Genomic DNA, 7,938 nt, shown 5'->3' with positions numbered 1-7,938 from the left:
TGCAGCAGCCGTCCGCCTGCAGCCAGAGCCCGCTTGGACCAGAGGCTGGCAGCTCGTCGACAAATAAATGCGGGAGCTGAAGCCAGTTGCCGGCCGGGTTCTCCGACCAGATGACGAACTCCGACAGCACCTCCACTGAGTGGAAGCGTGGCCAGGGAGGCGGCGCGACCACGGCATGTCTCCTTCATCGACAGGAACGCCACGACACGAAGCGGCCCCTGCCACACGAAGCGGCACCGCCACGGCTGCGCGGGGCCGCGGCGGGAGTCACGGTGTGCTTGCAGGGACGGCTGCGTCCATGCTTGGGCGCTGGAGAGTCGGGCCCCTAGCAAGGGGCCTTCCCTTTCTCCGCGGCGGAGAACCTCTTCGACGGCGCCAGTGGTGTTGTGACTGGCGATGGAGCAAAGAGCAAGAAGCAAGCGGAATGGGAAGAGATGGGCGATGGGGGCTCTGCCCCTCCCCATTTATAGCAGAAGAAGGCCAACCAGCACCCCCCACGATCTCAGGTAATGATGGTTTTTTCCTGCATGCAGCAGAGACTCGTCAAATCGGGTAGTTGCCGAGGCGACGTGCGCAAGCACAGACGCCCACGTCCAATCAACAACCACGCGTCGGCCAAGGCCGCAGGCTATTGGGGCCCACGGCGCTCTGCACTTGCCCCTATGGCTCCGCCTCGATGCCAAGCCCGATCGCGCCTTTGGCCCGGGGGCTACTGTCGGTGTTCTTGAAATGGGGGTCCCTAGACATGCCTGCCTGCGGCCCATGGCGTGGCTCTGTGAGCGGGCCTGTATGGCCTATCTTCACCAGCAAGGACTCAACACCCTCGCGAGGGGCCAAGCCTCGCGAGGCGGACGACACAAGACCTCCTCAGGAGCGGCCTCACCAGGCAAGCTCGCGAGGGGCGGAGAGATCAAGGCCACGCAAACCTCACGAGGTTCTAGTGACGTGAGCCATGACCACCAAGGCCAGACGGGCGCCAGGCGGGCGATAGCGCGCACAGTGTCCTTGTTTCCTCTTTGGTGCTAAGCAAGCAGGCGCAGGCGCAGAGTACCGAGGCGTCAAGCAAAGGTTTCCATATCGGTGGAACGAGACTAAGACCAGCAGGACGGCAGGACGGAGGTCACCATGGAGCCCAAGGCGGCGTCACCACTAGAGCTTTTGGCAGGCGAAGATTGCTTTTGTCAGGATAAGCTGTACTAGCTGTCCCCTTTCGAATTGGTCGTTGTTGGCTCCCTTCCTGCTCAATATTTTGGGAGAGGACCAAGGCCTCTATAAATAGGACTAGCCACCACCGTAGCTAGGGAGATCGATCGGTTGGATCGAGATAGAGCAGAACAACCATAAGTTCATCGAGCACAAGAACACCTCTCCTCAGGAGGCTGTTCTTCCCCTTGTACTATTCATTCTTAGCCCAAGAAGCAATCCACCACACCACACTGGAGTAGGGTATTACACCACAACGGTGGCCCAAACTAGTATAAATCTTGTGTCCTTTTTGTTGCGAGTTCGTCGAGTTAGCCCGTAAGATCTTAGCAGAGCTAGGACATGGATCGGTAGGGGGAAATCTTCGTGCGCACCTTGGAGTTCAAACCTTGAGGGTTTTGCTAGAACCCATGATCCAACGATATCCTGCGACACCATGATGACCAAGGACAGGCGGGTGCCAGCAGGTGTAGTGTACCAGTTTCCTCTTTGGTTCTAAGGAGGCAATCGCAGATGCGGAGTGCCGAGGAATCAAGCAAAGGTTTTCAATTCGGTGCAACAAGACCAAGACCACCAGGACGGTAGAGCGGATGTCGTGTCGAGCCCACCACGACGTCATGACCAGGAGCTTTTGGCAGCCGAAGACTACTTTTGTCAAGATAGCATGTACTAGTTGTCTCCCTTCAAATTTGGTTACTGTGGGATCCTTTCCTGCCTTACATTTGGGGAGAGGACCAAGGACACTATAAATAGGACTTAGCCCCACCATCGGAGGGGGAGATCATCCTTCGAAGGAAGAGGATCCTCAGACGGATCATTTAGATCATCCTCTCACCCACCAGCTCATCGAACACAAGATCACCTCTCCTCCTGAGGCTGTTCTCCATTGTACTAGTTCATCCTCAGCCCTTCGAGGCCAATCCACCACAAAGCAGGAGTAGGGTTTTACACCGCAAGGTGGCCCGGACCTGGGTAAACTGCTATGTCATTTGTTCATCCAGTTTGTCGAGCTAGCATGTGGGATTAACGAGCAGGCAGACTAGGGAGGACGAGTTCTTCGCACTCACCCCAGAGTTTGAACCTCTCAAGGGTCTGCGGAACCCTGAATCCGACATTTGGCGCGCTAGGTAGGGGTGCGTCGGAGCCTCTCTTCCGCGAATCGACCCGCCACAGCTTCCATGGCTGATGCCCGTTGAGCCCGTGCTGGGCGTCGGCCACCCTTGTCACTAGCGTCGACTAGAAAACACTTGCCGGCGGGCCTCCCTGTCATTCTCCATCGCCTGCCGCCAACGCCACCACCGGACCGGCGCGGCACGAGCAGCAAGCGTCATCGCTGCACCCCTCCATGCGGCTTGATGGACGCACTAACACCCTGTCACTGACTCTGGCTGGTTCGTCATCTCATGCTCGTCGAGCATCAGCAGACACGCAGGCTGCGCTGCTCTTGGCGCGCGAGCTCCTATGCTACAGCCCCATCGATGACTTATACGAAGACTGGCTGGACCAGATCGCCGAGCCAGTCAGCACCGCTGGGGGCTCTCCTGCATCGTCTTTCTCACTACCTCGCCCGCCGCCTGCTGCGGGCGATGTATCCCATCGAGCACCTCCTGCAGCTCCCTGTCAATACATCACCCTCGGGCCAGGGCACGCGGCCCCATGACGTGACCCGCCGCACAGGGCGCCCGTGCGTGAAGAAGGAAGCTGCCAGGAGGTCCTGCAGTCCTAGCACCACCACGTCAAAACCGCGCACCACCTACGGTGATGGCGCGTGAGCGCCAAGATCATGCTCCACATCCATGACAGGCTCCCATGACTACCGCGGGCTGCCATGCCTTCACTCTCGAGCTTCACAGTGTCGTTTGGTCGGGGAAATTCAAGCCTGACCTGCCAGCACGCTATGACGGCACACCCGACCCTGCTGAGTTCCTACAGCTCTACGAGCCGAGCATCGAGGTGACCAACAACGACGAGAAGGTCATGGCGAACAGTTTTCCCATGGCCCTCAAAGATGGCGCGCGCTCGTGGCTCCTGAACCAGCCCGCGGGATTGATCTCTTCTTGGGGCGAGACGCACGAGCGTTTCGTCACCAACTTCCAGGGCACCCATGACCGCACGCTGGCTGTGGGTGACCTATGGCGCATCAAGCAGTAGCCAAGAGAGACCCTGCAGAAGTACATCCAGCGCTTCAACAGTGTTCACCTCAAGATCCCCAAGGTGTTGGATGAGGCCATCATCCCAGCATTTTCTGATGGCGTCTGCGACGTCATGATGAAGGAAGAGCTCACCATACATGAGGACCTTTGCATGGCTCTGGAGATGTTCAACATGGCAACCAAGTGCGCGAGAGCTGTGGAAGGTCGCCTCTCCCTCTCGAAGCTCCCGGGAACAGACCCAGAAGACAAGTAGGACAAGATCAAGGATGTGAAGCGCAAGGGGATGGCCGTGCTTGCGGCTGCGTCGGAGATGAAGCACGGCTGGGACCACCCAGAGTCATCCAAGGGCAGCCGCCCGTTCTGTGTCTTCCACAACGTGCACAGCCACAACACCAACGACTGTCAGGAACTCAGGACCATCCACGCGGGTGCCTCGGTCGTCGCCCTGAGTGCAGCGACCGGGGCTACGACCGCGGAGGAGGCCAAGGAGGAGAACGTTGGGACGACCATGGCCCTCACCAAGAGTGGCGCGATCAGCCTCTTGAGGAGCACTGGCAAGCCGAGCCTCGTGAGGGCACCTGGAGAGACCAGCCTCGTGAGGATCGTCCTCAAGGCAACGCTGGCCTCCCCCACTGCAACCACTACCAAGAAGGAACGATGATTACCACTAAGACGAGGGGGCTGGGGGCTTCCAGGAGCCTCGCGCGATCGCCTGCATCTTGGGCGGTGCTTAGGCCCCAGCCACTCATCGCACCTTTAAGCAGTTCCCCTACGAACTGAACGCGGTCCTCCCTAGGCTCGAGGCCACACGACCGCTCAGGTGGTCCAAGTGCACCATCACCTTCATCTCAACCGACCATCTCAAGTGTGCGGGAACTGTTGGTGGCCTCCCGATGCTCTGCTCACCCATCATCAACAATGGCCTCCTCACCAATACTCACATCAATGGTGGTGCAGGGCTCAACGTTCTTTCCATTGAGATGTTCGACTGCCTCCAAGTGCCCTATGACCAGCTGCAGCCCACCAAGCCTTTCTTAGGAGTAACCGACGGCTCCACCACCCTCATAGGGTAGATCCGCCTCCCTGTCACCTTCGGCAAGCGCAACAACTGCCGCACTGAGCTCATCGACTTCGACTTCGCCCACATCCACCTTTTATACAACGCCATCCTTGGGTATCCAGCCCTGGCCAAGTTCATGGCGGTGACTCATCATGGTTACAACGTCCTCAAGATGCCAGGGAACCGTGACATCATCACAATCGCCTGCTGATAAGTCTCCAACGAATCTATAATTTATGAAGTATTCATGCCATGTTTACAAAAAATTTATATGGTTTTGGTATGATTTGCATGGCACTAATCCGGACTGATGCTATTTTCAGCAGAACTATCGTGTTGTTGTTTTTTGTGCAGAAATAAAAGTTCTCAGAATTGGATGAAACATTTTGACGATTTTTTTGGAACAAAAGAGACTCCCGAAGCTTTGTGGGAGGGCCGGAAGAGCCACGAGGAGGACACAACCCACCAGGGTGGGCCTGGTGGGCCGTCCGTGCACCGGTGGGTTGTGCTCACCTCGAGGCCCATCTTCACGTGATTGCAACTCTGAAAAATCCTCTAAATACCAAAATCCCCATGGTTTAACCTAGATCAGAAGTTCCGCCGCCGCAGGGCTTTGTAGCCCCCGAAAACCAATCTAGACCTGTTCTGGCACCCTGCCAGAGGGGGGAATCATCTCCGGTGGCCATCTTCATCATCCCTGTGGCCACCATGATGAGGACGGAGTAGTCCACCCTTGGGGATAAGGGTTTGTGCCAGTAGCTATGTGTTTAATCTCTCTCTGTCTTGAGTTCTTGAGATGTCATGATCTTGATGTATCGTGGGCTTTGTTAATATAGTCGGATCATATGGTGTTTTCCCCTCTCTATCTTGTGATGAATTGAGTTTTCCCTTTGAAATTTTGTGGTTATCAGATTGAATACTTTTATGGATTTGAGAACACTTGATATATGCCTTGCAATTGAATACTCGTGGTTATAATGGGGTATCGTATTGATTCACTTGATATAAGTTTTGGCACTCAACTTGCAGATTACCGCAGTGACATTGGCGTAATCTATGCATAGGGGTTGATACACGTTCTTGTCCTTGTTTCTCCAGTAGAAATTTTGGGGCACTCTTATAGTTCTTTGTGTGGATTGAGTATTATGAATATGAATATGCTTTGGTGTTATTCTAGTACGAACTCTAGGTTAGATCAAACGGAAAAATAGCTTTGCATTTTTTTAGTATGAACTCTTGAATAGATCGAACGGAATGAATAGGTTTGAGGTGGTTTAGTACCCTACAAACAATTACTATCTTTTGCTCTCCGCTAATAGGAACCCGGGAGTGATTCTTCGTTACACTTCGAGGGATAATCATATGATCCAACTATGTTAGCATTGTTGAGAGATTGCACTAGCGAAAGTACGGACCCTAGGCCTTGTTTTTAAACATTGCAATACCGTTTTTGTGCCCGTTTACTATTTGCTGTTTTTATTTATTCAGATTATAAAAATATATTTCTACCATCAATATTACACTTTTATCACCATCTCTTCGCCGAACTAGTGCACCCATACAATTTGCCATTTGTATTGGGTGTGTTGGGGACACAAGAGATTGCTTGTATTTGGTTGCAGGGTCGTTTGAGAGAGACCGTCTTCATCCTACACCTCTCATGGATTGATAAATCTTAAGTCATCCACTTGAAGGAAAATTGCTACAATCCTACAAAACTTTGTGCTTGGAAGCCCAACACGTGTCTACAAGAATAAAGTTGCATGGTAGAGATCACCTGCGAGGAAAAGGACGCAGTGTGCTCTCTCGAGCATGCCTACCAGGCTACGGCAATCGAGAACCCCGACGACGAAGGCACCGTCTACCCTCCTGAGGCTGTCCCGAAGAGGAAGAAGCAGCTTCTCCACCAAGGGCCTCAGGAGAACGGCGTCAACAGCGGCGCCACCTCGGGACCTGCTCCCACGACCGGGGCGCCTCCCTCTCTCACATAGGAAGGCGCACCCGGCTCCCCTCAAAGGCTGGGCTTAGGGGTTCTCCTTTGGAGGGCCTTGAACCTAGCCAACGTCACGAGGGAGGCACTTGGGCACCACGTGGAGGCGTCCTTCAGTTTGAGCTTCTGCCAGGAGAGCACGAGGCACGAAGCACCAGCTCCTCAGGAGTTCATCACCTAGGCAACTAAGGAGCTTGGAGAGGCGAGAGCCATGCGCGGCGACTGCCGCCCGCCACCTGACGCAGCTCCTCGTCCCCTAGCAAGGACAGCGAGCTGCGCGCCTGTGTCAACATCCCAGGGCTCAACAGGGCCGCATCTCAGGAGCGCTTCTGGCCATCGTGCATTGGTCGATGTGAGGGCCCCCCTCACAGCTACGTTCTCATGCCTTTTGGCCTGCTGAACGCGGTTGTTACCCTCTAGCGCCACATGCAGAGCGTCCTGGCGGCTCAAGACGCCAGGCACCAGGCGGTCCTGACGGAGATTGCGATGGTCCTTCACGAGCCTGTCAGGCCTCCTGAGCCTGCTGAGGTTCAAGGCCAAGGTGGCTCGTGAGGACCATCTCTTCAGCACGCGTCTTCGGCTACTCCAACATCTATTCAGCAACGGTGGCAGGTGATATTTTCCAATTTATTCTGATGGGGCGCCCCTCAGGCTACTTTATCCCTAGGTCGCGTGGGTCTGTCCCTGCGACATGTATCTTTCTTGCATCTTCTAGTTGTTCAGCTAGGAGCGCCCCTCGGACAGCGTCATCCCTTGGCGGCATGGGTCCGTCCCTGTGGCATGTATCATTTGCATCTATCGGAACTAGATCTGCCCTATCTGTTAGCGTTCTGGGAACGGGGGTCCCTAGACTTGCCTGCCTGCGACACACAGCGTGGCTCCACCAGCGGCCCTGTACGGCCCATCTTCACTACCAAACACTCAAGACCCTCGCGAGGGGCCAAGCCTCGCAAGGCGGACGACGCAAGACCTCCTCAGGGACAAGCCTCACCAGGCTGGCTCACGAGGGGCAGAGAGATCAAAGCAAGGGACATCTCGCCACATTCCTATGACGCAAGTCATGACGACTGGAGCCAGGCGGGCGCTAGGCGGGCGCCAGCGCGCAGTGTCCTCGTTTTCTCTTTGGTGCTAAAGAGGCAAGCGCATGCGACGAGTTCCGAGGCATCAGGCAAAGGTTTCCACATCAGTGCAACAAGACCAATACCAGCAGGACAGCAGGATGGAGGTCACCTGGAGCCCAAGACGGCGTCACTGCCAGAGCCTTTGGCAGGCAAAGACTACTTTTGTCAGGATAACTCGTACTAGTTGTCCCGCTTCGAATTTGGCCATTGTGGGATCCCTTCCCGCTCAATATTTGGGAAGAGGACTATGGCCTCTATATATAGGACTAGCCACCATCATATGGAGGGGATCAGCTCATCCAGATCATCCCCAACCACACAATTTCTCCAAGCACAAGAACTCCTCTCCTCAGGAGACTGTTCTTCCCTTGTAACTGTTCATCCTCAGTCCAAGAGGCAATCCACCACCCC

Source organism: Triticum urartu, chromosome 6A, assembly GCF_056163025.1.
Source record: "Triticum urartu cultivar PI428250 chromosome 6A, HENAU_Tu73, whole genome shotgun sequence".
Taxonomy (NCBI): domain Eukaryota; kingdom Viridiplantae; phylum Streptophyta; class Magnoliopsida; order Poales; family Poaceae; genus Triticum; species Triticum urartu.
This window is presented reverse-complemented; position numbering follows the sequence as displayed.